Source organism: Salvelinus sp. IW2-2015, linkage group LG6.1 (genome assembly GCF_002910315.2).
Source record: "Salvelinus sp. IW2-2015 linkage group LG6.1, ASM291031v2, whole genome shotgun sequence".
NCBI lineage: Eukaryota > Metazoa > Chordata > Actinopteri > Salmoniformes > Salmonidae > Salvelinus > Salvelinus sp. IW2-2015.
In genome coordinates this window covers 11,643,204-11,666,462 of record NC_036845.1, presented here as the reverse complement: position 1 = coordinate 11,666,462, position 23,259 = coordinate 11,643,204, and the positions used below count along the sequence as shown (strand labels likewise).

The window sequence follows — 23,259 nt, the reverse complement described above, 5'->3', positions numbered from 1 at the left end:
GAGAGAGTGTGAGAGGGGAGAGAGAGTGTGAGAGGGGGAGAGGGGAGAGAGAAAGACAGAAAGGAGTCCGTTGCTGCTTGTACAGTCGATATCCCCACATTACATCATTTGTTTTTGTCTCCTGGTTTTCTCAGTGATTGCTGATCGTATTGTTGAAGTCTAGTCATATTTTCAACCATTCACTTGAAGTTTGACTGGTTATTATGAACTGTTTGGAGGGTGTAGATAGTCTTACGGTATTGTGGGTGCATTGGAAGATGCTGCTACATAAGAGTTGGCAATACTTAAATATAGATCAATCCTTCAGTGTGGAGAAAGTACAGCTTAGCATTGAAACCCTCCAGATGTTTTCCCTGAAGAAGATATAGTGTGTGTGTGTGTCTGGTGTTGTGCATGCGTGTGTGCGTGTGTGTGCGTGTGTGTTAGTCCCTTTTCTCCTTTGCTGTCTGGAACCAAATTTTTCCCATCAGTGTATGTGTGAAGGTGACTTAATCTACATAACAATCTCTCCATGGTTTCTGTTTCTCTTCTCTACACCCTCTCTCTATCTCTCTTCCTCTCTCTACCCCCTCTCTCTATCTCTCTTCCTCTTCTCTCCCCCTCTCCTTTTCTCTACCTTGTTTCTGGTTTCTCCCTCTACCCCCTTTCTCTATCTCTCTTCTCTCTCTACCCCCTCTCTCTATCTCTCTTCCTCTCTCTCCCCCTCTCTCTTTTTCTCTCCTTGTTTCTGTTTCTCCCTCTACCCCCTCTCTCTATCTCTCTCTCTCTCTCGTACCCCTCTTCTCTATCTCTCTGTCCCTCTCTCGTTTTTCCTCTCCTTGTTTCTGTTTCTCCCCTACCCCCTCTTTCTAATCTCGCTTTCTCCCTCTACCCCTCTCTCTATCTCTCTTCCTCTCTTCCCCTTTCTCTTTTCTCTCTCATTGTTTCTGTTATCTCCTACTCCCCTCTTTCTCATTCTCGCCTTTCTCCCTCGACCCGCCTCTTGTCTATCTCGCTTTTCCTCCCTCATACCCCCTCTCTCTATCTCTCTTCCTCTCTCCCCCTTTCTCTTTATCTCTCATTGTTTCTGTTTCTCCCTCTCCCCCTCTCTCTTTTTCTTTCTCTCCATCCCCACTTAATGTAAATGTAAAGCTGTCACCTCCAGTGTTTTCTCTCCTCTAAACAATCTCCCTCCCTCCACCTCTGTAGTCCATGCACGTGTCTCCCACTGAATGAATTCACCACCTCTCAAATGAGCATGTATCTCTCAGTGGTCTGCGTGTGTGTTTTCCTGTTGTGATTACTCTGAGAACGAACATATGTGAGGGATACTAATGTGTGGGGAATGGAAGCTAATGCGAGTTGGAGACTAAAGCTTGCTGTGTTGGAGTGAAACAGTTTTTGAAAGTTTGGACGAATTGTCGACCCGACAGTCCATCAATCAAACACCACAAAAAATGTCCCACAATCCCGCAGTGATCCCCTAGTTTCAATATTTAACAAGTAGAGAGCTCCCTCATTGGTTCCCCTGGGACTCCATCCATCTGATTGGCTCAGGTGTCCCCTCCGCTACGAGGTCATCTCTGATAATCTCCCTCATCATGTCAACATTTACACCTCCGAAGCTCTTAGGCGGGTGTACGTGTACGTGTACGTGTACGTGTACGTGTGCGTGTGTGTGCGTGTGTGTTTAGGCGAAATAAAAACACAACATTTTAAATAACACGGTCATTGCATTATCTAACATCTGGTTACGGTTTCCAGTCCAATCCTACTTTACCCTATTCACAGTTAGCTCCGTCCCACAGTAAGAGAGCCTCCCAGCCAGCCTGTTGGCTATATCTCTAGTAGCCTGGTGCAGTGTCTGACAGCCTCAGCTGTGTGTGTTTTATGGTCTGGAGGTCAGGTGTTTCTATGGGAGAGGGGATTCTCTTATTACTTCCATAACTTGACTATATAATATGAAAGCCTGTCATGTAGCTTGAAAGGAAGCATCTGGCCAGCAGTAAAGTTAATGTAACGAAATTAAGCCCCATATGCTACACAGGTCACACAAGGCAGAGAGATGGGGGMGGTGGTGTTGGGAATGGCAACAAGTGCTCAGCATATGTGGGAACTCCTTCAAGACTGTTGGAAAAGCATTCCAGGTGAAGCTGGTTGAGAGAATGCCAAGAGTGTGCAAAGCTGTCATCAAGTCAAAGGTTGGCTACTTTGAAGAATCTCAAATATAAAATATATTTTTATTTGTTTAACACTTTTTTGATTACAACATGATTCCATATGTGTTATTTCATAGTTTTGATGTCTTCACTATTATTCTACAATGTAGAAAATAGTAAAAATAAAGAAAAACCCTGGAATGAGTAGGTGTGTCCAAACTTTTGAATGGTACCGTATATCTGAAGAGATGACGTCACTTAGCCATCCGCTACAGACAATGAGCCTATTTTTGAGTCATGCCACTGGCTTTCTCAAATGACTCATATTGAAGGAAAGTAGACGAGAAAATGAAGTAATTTGACTGTATTTAGACCCAGCCTTCAGCATTTGACTGTATTTAGAGAGAGTAGACTGCCAACGAGAGATGAAGAGACCATCTTGAACCTAGAGGTAGAAACGCAATGTACCGATTGTGTGGTATTGAGTTTGATAGTTAAACTATCTGTGGTTAGCTAGATTTTAAGCAACTTCACAACTGCTAGGCTAATAGTTAGTGAAGTAAACGTTTGCTATGTAGAGAGCGTGTGACGAGTGACGAGTATTGGTTTGAATAGAGGCTTGTGCGTAGGAGAGGAAGAAGGTTCAGTGAATGGAGGGAGGTATTCGAGCGCGTGTACTAGCAAGTAAGAGCGGGGGATAGTGCTGTCTACGAAATGTAATGTTTTAATGCGGTTCGTGACGCCGCACACTACTCATACTTCAAAGACGTACTAAAGAGAATGTGCTCGGGAGAATGCACTGGAGCATTTAAGAGTGTGGAGCTGAGTTGTGTGCATTTGAGAAACTAGCACCGCAAGAAGCATGTTACGCAAGGGCTTAAAGACCCTGCCAAAGCTGAAGGGTGACAGTAAAAGTAGACGAGAGAGAGTGATATAGATGACTTGTAGGGGCCTAATGTAGCTTGAGGATTTTATACCTATTATTTCTAAAAAAGAATATGGCATTGAGCTCTGTTTTTTACTATTAACTAAAGCTGCTGTATCAAGTTATGTCCTGTTTCAGTTCTATATTGGAATGGAGTGGGAGAGGGGAAGAGAGAGTGTGAGAGGGGAGAGGGGGGAGAGAAAGACAGAAAGGAGTCCGTTGCTGCTTGTAGCAGTCGATATAAGCGTACGCCAGGGCGGTAAGAGGGCGGACAGCAGGCAACCCGACAGGAGACACCGGTAGCAGGGGGACGATGTGTAAGGCAAGGTTCAGAGCGAATATGCGATAGTGTAGGTCGTGGGGTTTCGAGGCGATTGGTGCGCTCCTGGTTTTTCTTCCAGGGATGGATGCTAGGGCTGGGGTCCGAGCGTGATGTAGGGGTGGAAAAGGTCTAAAGGGTACCACATGATATGGGAGATTGATACAAAAGACGAGAGAGGCGCGGAGAGAGAGGAGAGAGTAGGAGGGATGGGTAGAAAGAGGGCGAGATAGGAGTGCCAAGGGTGTAGATGCGCACACCGGGAGAGAATGTTGTAATGGGTGTTGGACTGGTCTTGGATTATGAACTATGTGGTAAAATTTGTGGGTGAGGCGGAGAGGACTAAAAACGCACGGACCCCAATGTAGGATAGTCTTACGGTATTGTGGTGCCATTGGAAGGATGCTGCTACACTAGAGTTTGGCAATACTTTAAATATAGATCACTCCTTCAGTGGGAGAAAGTTACAAGCTAGCATTGAAACCCTCCGCAGCCAAACATGTTTTCCCTGAAGAAGATATAGGTGCTGCAATCAGTGACATCGCATAGTCTTGTTCTGCTTCCGGGATGAGACGAAACATAGTCGGTAGTCGTTGTTAGATGTTGACGCTTGGGTTGATCGTTTTCTAGTTCCCATTCTGATGGCATTCCTTTGCTGGATCTCATGAAGTTCCTAATAGATTATTGTTTCACACGCTCTCAGTATGCGCATATGCTTAAGCTAGCTTTGCTGAAGGATGGCACACTATTAAATCCTACATAGAGAAACAGACTTATCCTACACCTTCCAACCAGTTCTATAATACAGTTACAACTTCTAATAGTTTGTGACTATGGTTTTTCGAAAATTACTGACTCAGACTTCTCAAACAATAGAATCAGCAATACACTGTAGAAAACCAGAGACAACAAATGAATACAAAATGATCGCACTCTCCAACTGTCTGGGATATCGGATCTGTTAAACGCTCTAAATCTCTGCTCCTCCAATCCGGAACCTTCCTTTCTCATTGTCTTTCTTCTTCCTCTCCCCACTCTCCCCTCCCTCCTCACACCTTCCTTCCTCTTCATTCTCTCGCCTCTTCTCTCTCTCTCTCACACTCTCTCCTCTTCCTCTCTTCAGACCCACCCCTCTCTTCTCTTCTCTTTTCCTCACCTCTCCCTGTTTCTGCTTTTCTGTTACTGCTTGGCGCCTCTTACCAGATCCAGTGGAGTGGTGGGGTGCTACTGTCTTGGCAGGATGATCATTGGTGCTAAGAGTGCGGGATCGAGAATGCAGACGAGTAGGCGAATCCCACATGTAGATTCTTGATCTCCTTATGTCAGTCAAGAATGAAATCGAGGCTCTTCTCTCTCTGCATTTCTCTCCTCTCTAACTCCCTCGTCACGATCCTCCTCCTCTCTACATCTCTGCTTATTCCTCTCTTCCCTTCTCTCTTGTTCGCTCCTTTGTCTTCTTTCCCCCTCTTCTCTTTTTTTCCTCTCCTTCCTTCTGTTCTTCTTCTCGTCTCTTTCTGTCTCTTTCTCCATTCCCCTCTCTCTCTCTCTCCTCTCTCTCCCTCTTCTATCTCGTTCCGTTACTGTCTCTCTCACACACAACAACACAACACACACACCAACACATCACTCTTCTTTCTCTCTCTACCAGCACCAACACCCACCCTCTCCTATCTCTCTCCCCCTCTCCATCTCCTATTCATCACCTCACCTCCCTTAAGTTATTCCGTCACATCTTTCTACCACCACCCTCCACACATATCCCCACACACAACCCCACATCTACAACACTACACTACCTCACATCTCTTCTCCTCTTTACTAGTACTCTTCTCTCAGCCGAGATTGCTCTGCCTCGTGAACCCAAGTTGTCTTTCTGGTTATTGTAGAGAGCTTCAATTTGCTCGACTTCTAGAAGCATTCATCTCCCTCTCCAACAGAAAGGAATTGCATTTCACGCTTCAGTGGCAATTCCTCTTCAGTACACAGTGCGTCTCTGACTTATAGGCTATATGGATGTACTGCTGTGATTTTCCATCCCTCGTCGACCTACTCTATTCTAGGACATCCACAGCGTATTTCTGCTTTTTAAACATACTTCCTACACACTGGAGACATTATCCTAACCCTCGCTTATGCTCGAATTTTCGCTTGTCGATTATCACATCTCAGTCACGCATTGTAGACAGGACGTTCGTCAGTGCGCTGGCCATAAGTATCATATGATAAGTTATTTCTCTAATAGTCACATGCTGCTCACAGCCGCTCTTTCATGAGAGCGTTGTATCTCGAGTACTTTGTGTGGATCGTCTCGATGGATGTTGCGAGAGAGAGAGAGAGAGAGAGAGAGAGAGAGAGAGAGAGAGAGAGAGAGAGAGAGAGAGAGAGAGATAGAGAGAGAGAGAGTTTTAAATAACCTTTATTGGGTCTGGGAACAAACAACACGACAACACTCACACATAACCATAGTTACACATCAATTAAACACAACAGCCTCTGAATACACCATATACTCATAAACAGATCCATGTTATTAACCATTTTGTAATAGGCAAACTCATTCCTCAGTCTTGCTGCCAACATCCCCTCCAGCATTCCCACCCCATCCACAGACCCCTGTCCCCGAATACTGTTCTTTCAGGTCTTCCATATTGCTAATTTAGCTGCCCCTGACACAAAATTAAGCAAACAAACTACAACCCTTCAACTAAACCTGTACTTTAGCCCAAATATAAACTGTTGGGAAGAGAACACCTCTCCCAGAGTTAAGAACCAGCTAGGGATCAGGTCAATCATCCCGACCAACCTGGGACACTGTAAGAACAGATGTGCCAGAGTTTCAGACTCCTCCCCAACAGTAGGATCCAGGTGTACCAGATGCATGTTGGTGGCTATGGCTCCATGTATTATCCTCCATTGGAGGTTAGCTGTCCTCTTTTCAATAGGTAGTTTATATAAAGACCGCCAACAGCCTTTTGGGGAGGCACCTGGACCAAACACACCCACCCACCTCATCGATTTGACCCCTTCATACTGCCGATGAAGTACTGGCAAGGAATTACAGACCTCAGCTACGACCTTCCTCAGTAGGCGAGATGATCGGAACCCCGCTTTTTCTCCCAGCTCCTCCAACGATCTGCTCCTACTCCGCATCAGATGACCCAGCTTGGTACACCCCACACCTAACAGGCATGACATAGGCTGGCTGAACCCACAGCACGGGACTGGATGGCAGTGTTGTAAAAAAGAGGTTCTTCAAAAGCCACATCCCTGGTGGGGTGCCGGTCTTACGGCACTTGACATTAACTCTCCAAGCCTGTTTAACAGACTCATAGAATGGAGTCAAGCCAGACAAATCACCCCCCTCCAGCTTTAAAAGGAAGAGATGCTTGTCTAAGCCCAAATCACCCCCCTCCAGCTTTAAGAGGAAAAGGTGCTTGTCTAAGCCCAAACAGCCCACTCTCCTCGTCAATGTATAGGTTGCGTCGACCCAGCCAGAATGGTCACAGTACAACCGTTTCTGGGCTACTTGAAGCCGGAAAGCCATGATCCTGGAAGAAATGTCCACCAGACCTTGCCCACCCTCGTGCAGTGGCAGGCACAGGGCCACAGCTTTAATCTAATGTTGTCCAGACCAAAATAAATTGACAAGGGTCCTCTGAAGCTCTTATATCAGGCCCCCCAGTGGCTGTAMAATCATCTGTCTGAGCCACAGGGTAGAGGCAGCAAGATTATTGGCTACCAGCACCCTTCCCCTGTAAGACAGCTGGGGTAGCACCCATTTCCACCTTGACAATCTGGCACACACTTTCTCCACTACACCCTCCCAGTTCTTTTTCTGAAAGACATCGGAGCCCCCAAAGTCTTCATCCCATCTCTGCCCCACTGAATCGCCCCTGGTAACTGTGGTGCGGACCCCGTCTGAAGCTGACCTGCCCACAGCGCTTCGCTCTTTTCCCAATTGACTCTAGCTGAGGAGGCCCCCTCATACACCTTTAAAGTGTTTGAGAAAACCTTAACATCCTCACCCCCTGTAATAAAAACTGTCACGTCATCTGCATACGCAGACAGTGCTATCATGGGACCCTTCATTACCCCTGGCACAAAGAAACCAGTAAGCCTCGCTTTGGTATTGGTTCAATTGCCAGATAATATAACTGCCCTGAAATTGGGCATCCCTACCTGATACCCCTTTGGACGGGGATGGGGCAGCTCAAACCACCCCCCATCTTCTACATATATGAGGCCCCAGTATACAGTAAACTCATCCAAGACAAGAAAACCATCCCCAAACCCAAAAGCTATCATTGTTTTGAATGACTACTGGTGGTCTACACGGTCAAAGGTCTTCTCTTGATCCAAAGAAGTTTACAAATGTCTAAAACATCTCTTATTAGAAACAAGTTATCAACAATAGAGCGGTCAGGTACACAGTAAGACTGGTCCTTGTGGACCAACAATCCCAGATAGTCTTTCAATCTGTTTGAGAGACATTTAGATACAATTTTATATTCTGCACACAGCAATGCAACAGGTCGGCAATTTTTTAGAAGAGCCAAATCCCCCTTTTTTGGCAACAATGAAAGCACAGCACATTGACAGGAAACAGGAAGAGAAMCCTCATGAAAAGATTCACACACCACTTCAGAAAAATCCCCCCAACAGATCCCCGAAAGTCCTTATAGAACTCAGATGGTAAACCATCGATGCCAGGGGCTCGGCCTGATGAGAGCTGCATAACTGCTGTGGACAGCTCCTGCAGAGTAATGTCAGAGTCCAAAGCAACTCTCTGCTCAGGGCCCAATTGAGGAAGTCCATGTAACAGCTGTTCAGTACAAAGAGAATCACAATCCTCCACCTTATAGAGTAGAAATCCACGGCATGTTGGTGCTTCTCACTGTCATCCGTGGTCACCTGCCCATCAGGGAGACGAAGGCAGACCATCTGTTTGCATTGCAATGTCGACTGTCCTAGGTATAAAAAAAAGTACCAGGAGCATCCATATCTTTGAGGGTAGCAAAGCGAGACCTCATCAAGGCACCCTACACTCTTTCATGTAGAAACGACCTCAGTTCATGTTTCTTGTCCTGTAAGTTCATGACTAGTCCGGGGTCATTCTGAGTGAGCAACTTCAATTCAATAGATTTGATGTCCTGTTCAAGGGCTCTGATAGTCTCTTTAACTTCAATACGAGACAGAGCAGTATACTGTTGACAAAACAATTGTATTTGGGCCTTTCCAACCTCCCACCATTGTCTCAAGGACTCAAAATTCCCTTTTGTAAACCTCAATACAACATGTTTCAAAGCCGGTGTTTGAAACGACATAACCTGTTTCAAAGCCGGGTGTTTGAAACAACATAACCTGTTTCAGAGCCGGGTGTTTGAAACAACATAACCTGTTTCAGAGCCGGGTGTTTGAAACAACATAACCTGTTTCAGAGCCGGTGTTTGAAACAACATAACCTGTTTCAGAGCCGGGTGTTTGAAATTACATAACCTGTTTCAGAGCCGGGTGTTTAAACAACATAGCCTGTTTCAAAGCCGGTGTTTGAAATGATATAACTGTTTCAAAGCCGGTGTTTGAAACGACATAAATAACCTGTTTCAGAGCCGGTGTTTTGAAATACATAACCTGTTTCAGAGCCGGGTGTTTGAAATGACATAACCTGTTTCAGAGCCGGGTGTTTGAAATGATATAACTGTTCAAAGCCGGTGTTTGAAACGACAAACCTGTTTCAAGAGCCGGTGTTTGAAAATGACATAAACATGTTTCAGAGCCAGTGTTTGAAATGACAAACCTGTTCAGAGCCGGTGTTAAAGACATAACCTGTTTCAGAGCCAGGTGTTTGAAATGGACAATAAACCTTTAGGCGGTGTTTAAATGACATCGTAGCCCGGTGTTTGAATGACATAACCTGTTTCAGAGCCGGTGTTTGAAATGACATAACCTGTTTCAGAGCCGGTGTTTGAAATGACATAACCTGTTTCAGAGCCGGTGTTTGAAACGACATAACCTGTTTCAAAGCCAGGTGTTTGCAACCCAACGGGACAATCTTAATTGAACTTGCAAACTTCCCAAAGCGCAATAACTCGCTCTCCAATAGCTCATTGGGAATAAACGGTGGTACATTCGAAATCGTTACCCTTGTTGACGGAGAAAAAAGCTGCGTAATTTCTTTAAGAAAAAACACCACCGCTTCATTCATCCGCGACGCATAAGAAACATTCTCATAGCCTACCTTCTCTCCTACGGCGACCAGAAACTCCTCCACAGTGACAGTAGCTTCAGTAACACACTTAAAGCCGTGCCGAAGTGACAGGGACGGCGTCCCCATGTGGGTCGCCATCCCCACCAGGGCAATTTCTACAAGAAAAACAATATACTCAATTCTACCACAACAAATAAATAAGATAAATAATCACCTTAATCATGTACAGAAAAAGGAAAACCACCAAGAAAAGTAAAACAAGAAGGAAAAAACAGGCGATGTAACTTCAGACAACACTCGCACTCGCTCATACAATTCCCAGCATGCACCAAACACTCCCAGCATGCAGAGAGAGAAAAAGTGTGTGTGTGTCCTCTAAATGCTCCTAGCCTAAGATATCTATTATCTGACTCTCGAGTTACCTTTCTCACCTGAGTTCTCCCCTGTTGAGGTCAGACATGGCCTGCGGATCACAGCGCGCATCCCAGGGAGTGGCCCAGGCCAAACTAATCAAAGGCAGATCAGTGGTAGATTAGACAGTCGGACTCGACCTCCAGGTTTTCCCAGAATTCAATTAAGGCTTGGATAATGACTGGGAGCGCTGGAACCTGGAGTTATTTGGATTGCTCTGCAGCCGAGCTGATTGAATTCCGAGGGTTGCCGCGAGCTACGGTGGAATAGAATCCTCTGAGCCAGAGTTGTCCCTGCCAGAGAGGGAGGAGAGTACCCGGAGTGAGGAGCCTATGTACACTCTGCCTATGTACACACACACGCACACAAACCACACATACATACGCACACACACATACACGCCACACACACACACAAACACATTATTTTGCCAGTGGAGACTTTTCAAATGACATTCCGTGTCCTTACCAGTCGGAGAATATTGAATCTGGAGTATCCAGTTCAGTGCAATACACTTCTATCAAATAAGTAGGATAACTCTTCCCATATGGGTTCTCTCTGGTTGGCAGTGATACACTATGCATTCCACTGCTCTCTTTACAATCCTCTCTACTGTCTAGATAATATAATGACTCTGTTTGGTCTCCTCTTCCCCAATATCCTTAACTGTAATAGATGCCACTATCCAAAGCCACTTAGCGTTGACAAATTCAGTATGTAACCAATGCAGAAATCAAAGGCATCATGCATAGGCCACCTCAACAGAACCTCCATTGCTGTTGTTGGTGTTCATGACATAACAGTCCAACCTGTTCTCTATGTTATGATGATTTCATGTGTCTCATTGTCAATAGCACTATAACCCCATGTTGTATTGTGTGTGTTCGTGTGTGTGTGACTCCCAGGAGTGTCGTCCTAAGCAGTGGCGGGCCTCCATCCTCCAGGGAAGAGACACTCTGTCCATCAGAGAGGTCAAAGAGGACGACATCGGCAACTACACCTGCGAGGTCACCTTCGGGGGCTTCGTGGTACACAGGACCACTGAGCTCACCGTCACAGGTAAGATGGAGGGTGGGATGAAGCGGTGCACTTCTTTAGGATATCATTTCCTCTTCCTGCAGCGTTTTTCTGCTTTTTGACTTTTCTCCATTCTACTGTTTTGCGTTTGTGTTGTATGTTGTAGGTGATTCTCTCTCTCACACACGTCTCTCTATAGTGCTGTGACCTCCTGCTGGTGTGTTAATTGATGTTGAAGTGTTGGCCCGTAATGCATATCTTGGTCCAGATCAGCACTTTACAGCCTGCCAAACACTGCTAAGCCCCTTCCCGACAGAAAGCTAAAGAGCCAGGACCAAGGTCAGGGAGACACACACACATACAGGCCCGCATACGTGAATGAACACAYACTTGCATACACACATGCTTKCATACACACATACACATCTGAATGCTTGCACACACGTATCAAACACGCAGACATATGGACACACACACCAACACACACTTACGTAAGTCCTCTTTTTATGGAGACCAAACACCCGTGCTCAGTCAGCCCTAGCTGCAGGGTGAGTTCCAGGGTTGAGGGCACGCTGTGCTTGGGGCAGCCCAGGTGTGTTCTCCATTGGCTGGGCAGGAGGCAGTGGATTGTGGGACCCTGCTGGGTCAACTGTGCTGATTAGGGTTGACGGAAAGGTGACGTTTTTATTTCCCCCATTCGCTCTCTATCTATTTTCTTTCATTTTCCTCTCTCTGTCTCTGTCTCTGCCTCTGTCTCTGTCTCTCTCTGTCTCTTTCTCTCTGTGTCTCTCTCTGTCTCTCTCTCAGGAATCAGAATGTTGTATTATACTGCCATTGCAATATGACCTGATCTGGTTACTAACAGAGCTCTTCTAGGCCTGTTTAAAATCTGGTGTGTTTCATTGTAGGTGTTTGTCTCCATATCTCTCTGTGTATCCTGATTCACTCCCAGGGTTAGTTCTGCTTAGCCAGCGGAGAGATTCTGAGCTCTTGTCACTGGGTTAGTTCTGCTTGGCCATTAGATACAGACAGGGATGGAGCAGATGTATCTGGAATACAGTGCAATAATGAATTGAGGCAGATAGAGGAACTAGAGAAATGGAGTTCTCTAACTGCTTTTCACTGTGTAGACTACGGCTCCAAATAAGTTTGTGTGTGTGTGCGTGTCTGCATTGAAATGTTTATTTTTGCGTGTGTGTGTCTGATTTGTGTCCCCTRTGCTGTTTATTTCTAAAGCTGGTCATTGCTCTTGTGCGATGTGGTACAGATAGGATACAGGGAGCAGCTACTATCTCACTGAGATGGAAGATATACACCACTCCTCCAACAAGACCTTCCTTTGGACAAGGCAGGGGCGTGATCCCGGAAACCAAGCTTCCTAATAGGTTGACTCAGTGATTGATGGCCAGTGTTTTATCCCCGGCAGAGCTCAATGAGTATGAGGCCGATAGGAAACAGATACACTGCATCTCTTTTTATCACCTCGCCCACATCACGCCAGTGTGTTTGAATGTGTGTGTTTGCGTGCTTGTGTGTGTGATGGTGCGTTTGTAGTACGGTATGTTCAGCACAGTGTGTTCTGCATGTCAGAGTGCTTGTGTGTTTATTTATTTATTTCTACTGTGTGTGTGTGTGTGTGTGTGTGTGTGTGTGCTGTCTCTTATACACATCTAGATGTGTATAAGAGACACGTGCGTGCGTGCGTGCGTGCGTGCGTGTGTTAGCATGTCAGTATGACCTCCATGTAATGGTTGAGGCCATAAAAACGTTATGGAGGTTATAAATACAGAGCACCCGGCTAATGACATAGAGGAGGGATATAGAGAGAGATTTGAGAGCAAGCGAGAGAGAGCAAGGAAGTAAGCAATTTTTTACATTTAACATAGAATAGCACTTTTTCTCTCCCACTGTCCCTCTCTCCTTCCCTCTCGTTCTCTCTCTGTCTTGCCCTTCTCGCTCTCTTTTTCTCAGTGTGCGTAAACCTCTCGTCCTCTGTGTATATATGACAGTTTGGAAGAATATCTCCACTTCCTTGTTTATTTGACGTTAAAGCACCTCAGTTCTGACAGAAAACATGCTGGGCTCATAAAAGGTACAATACGCCTGCTGGAATTACACTTCAATCAAATGTACTGGCAAAACACACACACAATAACACATACGCATGCATGCACACACACACACAAACACACACACACATTTACAACTGCTTGAGGTCCCTTTCCCCATGTTCACAGTAATGGAGTGTCAGTGACTCGTCAAAAACAATGGGGAAGTAATTTTGTGTGACACACAGGTCTGATAGTGGGTAGTGTTCCCTATCCTAACCTTAACCATTAGGGGGTGTGACAAAATACATTATCCTGGATCAGTTGTTTGGCGTCAGTTAACTCTGAAACACAAAAGCCCTGTTGAAACACAAAAGCCCTGTTGTAGAAGTGTAAGCCAAGTCTTTACAACAGGGGACCGCATCTCCATTTCTTGTGGGCTCCATTCCTGCTGGTTTTCTTTTCTATCTTGTAGTTAAATGACTGATTTAATGTTGCTGATTAGCTCACCACTCACCTGGTGTCAAAGGTCCCTGGTCTGAATCAATCCCTGATTAGAGGGGAAGGATGGACAATAACAGTGGTGAGGACCATAGTGGAATCCTCCGATCTATGAGCAACATCAGCGTTTCACCAGTGTTCTCCGGGGTTGTTTTACTGGTTCTTTTAGTTGGTATAAAAAACAAACACATTCTATCATTGATTGGCCAGATATTTCAACCACATGGTTACCCAGGTGTTAATCAGTCTCTGATTGAAACACAAGGTTAAGAACCAGCAGATACAGCAGCCGTAGTGTAGCAGATACTGTATGTTCACTCCTGCTTTACACCAACAGTAAAGACAAGGAATCTATGCTCGTCAGGCCTGCGTCATAAGCTAGGGACGTTTCTCTATTAAACCTATCACAATATACCATAGAACCATTTCATCTCATTAAAAGACTATACCATTAGGCAACTTGCCCTATTAAATGCATACTGCAGGGCTAGAGTAAGATTGTTTCATATCAGCTGTATGGTGTCGGGTCCTTTCCATTGTTAAAACCAACCCATCTTCTCCTCGAGTGGACGTGAGATGATCTACCCCTTATCACTTCCTGATAAAACCGCCACATCCCGGAGGGCAAGCGTAAAAGGCCAAACTTCATTTGGCGGACTAATGTTGTAGTTTATTTAATAGGCTAGGAGGATGAAGGAGGTCATTAAGTTTAACTGGTCTTAAACACAGCGCAATACAGACTGCCCTGCGCTGTAACCCTAGACTGATCTGGAGAGAGTGTAGTGTGTGTGTGTGTGTCTGTGTGTGTGTGTACTGTACACACAAAAAAAACGTGGGTTCATTAGGAAGGGTGATGGTTCTATGTGGAACTATAATGACTCAAATCACCCTTTAAGCTCTTCAATGGTTCTTTACAGTTCACAAAATGGTTCTTTTCTCTTTTAGTGATAATTCAAATGTAGGGGAATTTGAATATTTTGGGGCATGGTTTGGTCACAGCTCTTTTTGTTAGTGAGAGTGTCATTCCTGTGCATCTAATGTGGTGTGTTATGCTATCACGTGTTATATGACTATGGCTAGTGACGGTGTCTTGTGAAAGAGACTCCTTTATGGCCTTGTGTCTATTGAGAATGGTTGACTAAATCAGTCAGTGGTTCTCAATTCCCTCCTCAGGGACCCCCAGCTGTTCCAGAGGTAGCTCACTTGATTCAACTTGTCAATTAACACAGTAATAACACCTTTGGAATATAATATGGCTGACCAGAATAAAAACACTGTACGGTTCTTCAAAAGGATCTACAATGAACCTTTCAGATTGAGAAGGTTCTTTATTGAACCTTAAAAAAGGGTCCTACTAACCATATAGGTTATCACGATTCAGGTAAGCCAGATGCAGACAATGTCAAAGTAACAACAGTTTATTAATCKAACAGGGGCAGGCAAAAGGCAGGTCAAGGGCAGGCAGAGGTCAGTAATCCAGATAGGTGGGGCAAAGGTACAGGACGGCAGGCAGGCTCAGGGTCAGGGMAGGCAGAATGGTCAACACCGGGAAAACTAGGAAACAGGAACAATCAAGAGACAGGAGCAGAGGGAAAATTGCTGGTAGCCTTGACAAAACAAAATGATCTGGCAACAGACAAACCAAGAACCCAGGTATAAATACACAGGGGATAAAGGGGAAGATGGGCGATATCTGGAGGGGGGTGGAGACAATCACAAAGACATGTAAAACAGATGGTGTGACAGAGGAACCCTTTTGTTGGTGCTATATATAACCTTTTTTAATGGTTCTTTATAGAACCTTAGGAACAGGTTCTTTATAGTTCTATACTGTTCTATACTGGTTCCATTTAGAACCTTATGAGCATGATTATTTATAGAACCTTCAAAAAAGGGTTCTATATAGCCCCAAAAAGGGTTCCGCTATGGTTACAAGCCAAATAACCCCTATCTGGTACTATTTAGAACCATTATTTTCTGTGTGTGTGTGTGTGTATGTGTGTGTTAGCACTTTGCTGTCACCCTGCCTTATTCTGTACCAGGCACCATGCTATGGAGGGTAACACTCAGACACACCATAAGGCTTTATCCAGGATAATAGAAGTGTTTTAAAGACACTGGGACACTGGGTCCACCTCAGCCTAATGTACTTCCTGCTCTGTGTCAGGGACTATGTAAACATCCTTATCCCCCAGGGTGGGGTTTCAGAGGCCCAGAGGAAGATATACTGTATAATATGTATATTTATATTCTTCTCACCTCCATAGCCCTGCCACAACTAATGCCCTGTAAAGAGCGTGCCTTCTCCTGTTCTACTTTAATAGACCCAGTTGTGTGTGTCTGTATATGTTTGAGTGCACACATGTGCGTGTAGTGTGTGCGTGTGCGTGCGTGTTGGGTGATACTCTTGGCATTTAATGGAACCTCTGAATGACTTCTATTCATTTCTACATTTCTCCCAGGGCTCATCTCAGATCAGTGATGGTGATGCTATAACACCAGATAAATGCCCTATTCACAAGATATACTGCTCTCTCCTTCTCTTCTGTGGGGAACTGAATATAGTAGGAGAGAGAGAGAGAGAGAGAGAGAGAGAGAGAGAGAGAGAGAGGGAGAGAGAGAGAGAGAGAGAGAGAGAGAGAGAGAGAGACTATCTATTAAAAATAGGAAAGTATCCAATCTGTACTCCTTACCAGAGGTTACGCCACCAGAAACTGTTACTGTGTTTGTATTCTGCACACCTGAGTTTGTTTGTTTGCATTCTGCACACCCCTGTGTGTGTGTGTGTGCACGCTGTATGCTCTGTGCGCTCTGTGCATGTGTGTGTAAAGGACCGTAAACACACTAGTATGCCAGTCTGTATCACCGTTTACATTAGTGTTAGCGTGTTTCTGACTAACTGTAATAGAATCATTAGGTTTGATGGATGACTGAGACCTGGGTCTCTCTCTCGCTCTCTCTCTTTTCTCTCTCTGTCCCACTGCTTCCTGTCTGTCTCTGTCCCCCCTCGCCATACACATGGACTCATACATGTTATGGTAATGTGTGTGATTTAGGACTGCTGTTAATGTGATGTTGAGGTTTAATGGGCATTAGACAGGAGGGGAATAAGGGGATATGATGATACTGATGTGGATGTAATGGGATGTGAGTGTGTGTCTCTATCCTCTCTGTTCAACCAGGAGTGGTGTGTTGGGGGGGTGGGTGGGGGGGGCTATCATTAGAGAGGAGGGGGTGGAGGGGGAGATGGATGCAAAATAGAGGAGTGATTTAGACTGATAGTATACCGAGATGGAGAGGAGAGTGATTATAGACTAGATATTATTACAGGACGAAGGAGAAGACAAGAGGAGAGTGGTTATACTAGATATTATTACAGAGAGGAGAGAGAGACAAGAGAAGAGTGGTTATAGCCTAGATATTATTACAGAGACGGGAGGAAGCAAGAGAAGATGTTATAGCCTAGATATATACAGAGATGAGAGAGACAAGAGAAGAGTGGTTATAGCCTAGATATTATTACAGAGACGGAGGAGAGTCAAGAGGAGGCCTAGAATAGAAAATAGTTGATGAATAGGTTGACGGTTGTGAAGGTTTACTTGTAAGATAGTGTTTCAGTCCTGAGTACACTGAGCTGTTTAGACGGCATGTCACACTTCTCAAGGAGCTGTTAGTCCCAAATGGATGTCATATGACAGTCACACCTGAGATACTGCCAACGACGGCTTGTCACACCTCTGTTTCTCACTACCTCTCCTGAGACGACCATGTCAATCACAGCAGAGTGTGTGTATGGGGGGGACTAACACATACAGTATAACATAATGCTATATAATAGAGAGGATATGTAGATCATGTTCTGTAATATTAGTGTCGGATGGAGCAGGAGACCTCATCATCTACTGTACCCTTCACCATCATTAGTATTGAGACATACCATAGATTGGATCTCTAATGATTGAATCTTGATCTAAGCTGGGTTTGCTTCCATTCATCCAGTACCTGGCAATAAAGACTGTCCAAATCATGATCAAATTAGGTTACAATGTTTATTATTGTCAGGGCTTGACATGAACCTTTTTAAGCCTTTTCCAACAGTGCTGTGGTATGATGAAATACAACACTGCCCGTTTAAGGCTCTCTTGGAGGATGGTTGGCCACCCTTCATAGCCTAAAAGATATTGCCACATTAGGCCTACATTAGGACAAATATTTTTTATGTCTTTAGAAAATATTTTTTCTTATTCAATTTATTTTTCAGCTCCCAATATTCAGCGCTGGAGAAACAACTTTAGAATCAGAGTATGTAGCGTTGGTTTAGTAGGACCCCCATTCATCAACTGCATGTTGGCCATTTGAGGTTCGAGTGCTGGTGAAACGTTTTTAGGACATCGGACATGACAATGACATTAATACTGTACATGCTAATAACTAAATAGTTAACTACAGAGATAACTAGCCAAGCKACACGATATGTGTTKAATTGGCAATSTAGTTAGTCTGTTGTTAGTCTATCATTATTTTATAGGCCTACCTATTGCAATCTCTCTCTCCTCTGGCCCACTAGCATGGGCACACATGCAGGTGATGCACACACCATGACCTTTACAGCATTTACATGACCCTACAAACCCTGTTTGCTGACCCAAAATGTGCTATAACTGTGCAAGTAACTCGCTAATTAGMAAGAATATCAAAAAATGTGCACACGCAGCTATACAAGGCTCTGCATTTTCATTTCAAAAGCTCGCACCCGGGGATGATTGAAAGGCCGCTCCTGCCTGTCAGTGCAATACAATCCTACTCGATGCGCTCTGCAGAAGTTGGGAGAACAGAAATACATCGCATCCAGAGGAACAATGATCCAATTCTGATCGGAATATTTGTTTGATATTGTGATTTAAAAATATATATATTTACTTGTCCACTTGGACAACTCACATCTATATTCTTCTTGTCCAACTATTTTGTTTTACTTGTCCTGGACAAGTGGACAATTGTTAAAAGGAAACTTCAACACTAGACACTATTTGGGGTGTTTTTCCAATTCTCCCTACATCATTTCGAGTGATGAGAGGYGTTTCAGACATAATTATGCACCATAGCAGTATTTGTAATATTTTCGCACAGGGAGAGTTCAACCAATGACGTCTTGCAAGCCGAAGAACACCATCCCAACCGTGAAGCACGGGGGTGGCAGCATCATGTTGTGGGGGTGCTTTGCTGCAGGAGGGACTGGTGCACTTTACAAATAGATGGCATCATGAGTGTGGGAAAATTATGTGGATATATTGAAGCAACATCTCAAGACATCAGTCAGGAAGTTAAAGCTTGGTCGCAAATGGGTCTTCCAAATGGACAATGACCCCAAGCATACTTCCAAAGTTGTGGCAAAATGGCTTAAGAACAGCAAAGTCAAGGTATTGGAGTTTCCATCACAAAGCCCTGACCTCAATCCTATAGAACATTTGTGGGCAGAACTGTAAACGCGTGTGCGAGCAAGGAGGCCTAAGAAACCTGACTCAGTTACACCAGCCTCTTTTTATTTTATTATTTTATTTAACCTTTATTTAACCAGGTAGGCTAGTTGAGAACAAATTCTCATTTACAACTGCGACCTGGCCATGATAAAGCATAGCAGTGTGAACAGACAACAACACAGAGTTACACATGGAGTAAACAATAAACAAGTCAATAACACAGTAGGAAAAAAATAATAAATGAGTCTATATACATTGTGTGCAAAAGGCATGAGGAGGTAGGCAATAAATAGCCATAGGAGCGAATAATTACAATTTAGCAGATTAACACTGGAGTGATAAATCATCAGATGATCATGTGCAAGTAGAGATACTGGTGTGAAAAGAGCAGAAAAGTAAATAAATAAAAACAGTAAGGAGATGAGGTAGGTAAATTGGGTGGGCTGTTTACATCTGGAATATGTACAGCTGCAGCGATCGGTTAGCTGCTCAGATAGCAGATGTTTAAAGTTGGTGAGGGAAATAAAGTCTCCAACTTCAGCGATTTTTGCAATTCGTTCCAGTCATTGGCAGCAGAGAACTGGAAAGAAAGGCGGCCAAATTAGTGTTGACCAGTGAGATATACCTGCTGGAGCGCTGCTATGGGTGGGTGTTGTTATCGTGACCAGTGAACTGAGATAAGGCGGAGCTTATCCTAACATGGCCTTATAGATGACCTGGAGCGAGTGGGTCTGGCGACGAATATGTAGCGAGGGCCAGCCGACTAGAGCATACAGGTCGCAGTGTGGGTGGTATAAGGTGTTTTAGTACAAAACGGATGGCACTATGATAAACTGCATCTAGTTTGCTGAGTAGAGTATTGGAAGCTATTTTGTAGATGACATCGCCGAAGTCGAGGATCGGTAGGATAGTCAGTTTTACGGCGTGAGTGAAGGAGGCTTTGTTGCGAAATAGAAAGCCGATTCTTGATTTGATTTTGGATTGGAAATGTTTATATGAGACTGGAAGGAGAGTTTACAGTCTAGCCAGACACCTAGGTATTTATAGATGTCCACATATTCTAGGTCGGAACCGTCCAGGGTGGTGATGCTAGTCGGGCGGGCGGGTGCAGGCACGAACGGCTGAAAAGCATGCATTTGGTTTTACTAGCGTTTAAGAGCAGTTAGAGGCCACGGAAGAGTGTTGTATGGCATTGAAGCTCGTTTGGAGGTTAGATAGCACAGTGTCCAAGGAAGGGCCAGAAGTATACAGAATTGGTGTCGTCTGCGTAGAGGTGGATCAGGGAATCGCCCGCAGCAAGATCAACATCATTGATATACACCGAGAAAAGAGTCGGCCCGAGAATTGAACCCTGTGGTACCCCCATAGAGACTGCCAAGGACCGGACAACATGCCCTCCGATTTGACACACTGAACTCTGTCTGCAAAGTAGTTGGTGAACCAGGCAAGGCAGTCATCATAAAAAACGAGCTACTGAGTCTGCCGATAAGAATATGGTGATTGACAGAGTCGAAAGCCTTGGCCAGGTCGATGAAGACGGCTGCACAGTACTGTCTTTTATCGATGGCGGTTATGATATCATTTAGTACCTTGAGCGTGGCTGAGGTGCACCCGTGACCGGCTCGGAAACCGGATTGCACAGCGGAGAAGGTAAGGTGGGATTCGAGATGGTCAGTGATCTGTTTATTAACTTGGCTTTCGAAGACCTTAGATAGGCAGGGCAGGATGGATATAGGTCTGTAACAGTTTGGGTCCAGGGTGTCTCCCCTTTTGAAGAGGGGGATGACCGCGGCAGCTTTCCAATCCTTGGGGATCTCAGACGATATGAAAGAGAGGTTGAACAGGCTGTAATAGGGGTTGCGACAATGGCGGTGGATAGTTTCAGAAATAGAGGGCCTAGATTGTCAAGCCCAGCTGATTTGTATGGGTCCAGGTTTTGCAGCTCTTTCAGAACATCTGCTATTCTGGATTTGGGTAAAGGAAGCTGGGGACGCTTGGGCGAGTAGCTGCGGGGTGGTGTGAGGGGGGGGGGGGGGGGGTCGGTGCTGTTGGCCGAGGTTGGTAGCCAGGTGGAAGGCATGGCCAGCCGTAGAGAAATGCTTGTTGAAGTTTTCGATTATCAATAGTTATCGGTGGTGACCGTGTTACCTAGCCTCAGTGCAGGGCAGCTGGAGGAGGTGCTCTTGTTCTCCATGGACTTTACAGTGTCCCAGAACTTTTTAGAGTTAGAGCTACAGGATGCAAATTTCTGCTTGAAAAAGCTAGCCTTTCCTTTCCTGACTGACTGCGTGTATTGGTTCCTGACTTCCCTGAACAGTTGCATATCGCGCGGGACTATTCGATGCTATTGCAGTCCGCCACAGGATGTTTATGTGCTGGTCGAGGGCAGTCAGGTCTGGAGTGGACCAAGGGCTATATCTGTTTAGTTCTGCATTTTTTGAACGGGCATGCTTATCTAAGATGGTGAGGAAGTCAGGAGTAATGGGCCAAATTCACCCAACTTATTGTGGGAAGCTTGTGAAGGCTACCCGAAACGTTTGACCCAAGTTAAACAATTTAAAAGGCAATGCTACCAAAAAATACTAATTGAGTGTATTTAAACTTCTGACCCACTGGGAATGTGATGAAAGAAATAAAAGCTGAAATAAATAATTCTCTCTACTATTATTCCGACATTTCACATTATTAAAATAAAGTGGTGATCCTAACTGACCTAAGACAGGGAATTTGTACTAGTTTTAAATGTCAGGAATTGTGAAAAACTGAGATTAAATGTATTTGGCTAAGGTGTATGTAAACTTTGACTTCAACTGTGGTCTCGCTAATTTTTTTATTTTATTTGAAGCCATGTCTTCTAATTTGCTACATTGACAGACTAATCTAATGTTATTTTGAAGCATGCTTAGTTGCCAACAAATGAATGTTGAAATGATCTACCAAATCCCTTTATCATTTGTTTTAGCAGTAAGATTGTAACTATTTTCTTCCAAATACATTTTATGAATATCACAATGGTTTGATCCAGAAGTAGAAATTAACACTTTATTGGTTTTTGATGCAGCTGGAATCATTTTGTCATTTGTCAGTACACTTGTAAAAAAGATTATATAAAATATTTTAAACTCCATTATAAACATATGTACAAGAGCTAGCAATATCTATACTACAATGCAGTTGTGAGCATACTAGGCATTCTATATTATACTACTACATCAGTCTAACTGAATATGGATTTTGTGTTGGTTGAATGTTCCAGGCACGTTCCATAATGTTCTGCAGCTGGTGAACCTCATCTTGTGTTGGTTAATGGCAGCTGGTCTGGCAGAACTTCATGAACCCCATGACCTTGGCTTGCCCCGTGTAGTCTTTTCCTCTTCTGAGTCACATGATGTTGAGCTTGAGTTTGTTCCAGGATGAAAACATTCATCCAATGGGTCTACAGGATCTGTAATACTGAAGCTGGTGTCAAGGTCATCATCAGTAGCTGGACTAGTCGGGTAGAACACACACTAGTCAGTGATTAGCCAACATTTTACTACTTTGTCCCCGTCAATACACACTCAAACAAGGTATTATACACCGCTCCCCCTCGTGTCAATAGATCATGCTGGCTAACTTTCACACACACAATACCCACCCCCAACAGACACCAGTCAGTCACCCACACCATCTCCTCCTTACTAACAACACTGCTTTTCTCCAATTTGGACTTCAAGCTTTACATAAACAATCAACTAAGCCTCCATAATACAGAGAAAAAGACAGTAGATGTTGTAGCCTACTTATAAACACACCAACTGTGACACCAAGATACGGACCATGTTTATGCCTTTCTCCAGTATATTTATCTGCTCATCATGGAGTCATGGAAAGACTTAGCAAAGGTGGCAGACACTAGTTCCTGGCGCTGAGCTTGATGTTGATGCTGCTGCTGCAGGCTAGTCACGTTAGCCTCTGCGGTAGTTAGTTCGCTAGATAACGGTTAGACTGTAGCAATGACCTAACATAGCTAAAATTAGCTTGCAAAGTTACAAATCACATCGCCAGATAACAGCTGGTTAATTGCATTGATTTTCTTTGGAATGTCTAGACAGCATATTAAGAAAGCTAACGTTAGCTAGCTAGATTTAGGTTTATATAAAGTTTCCTCTGCTCGACTTCTTAGTAAAGTAACTGATTAAATGTTTCCCCATCTTGCTTGCAGTTTGCACA

At 44.4% G+C, this 23,259-nt stretch overlaps 1 pseudogene; it reads left to right on the top strand.

Annotated features, from left to right (window-relative positions):
• LOC111964648 (interleukin-1 receptor accessory protein-like 1) overlaps positions 1-23,259 on the top strand; it is a 204,442-nt pseudogene that overhangs the window by 1,624 nt on the left and 179,559 nt on the right.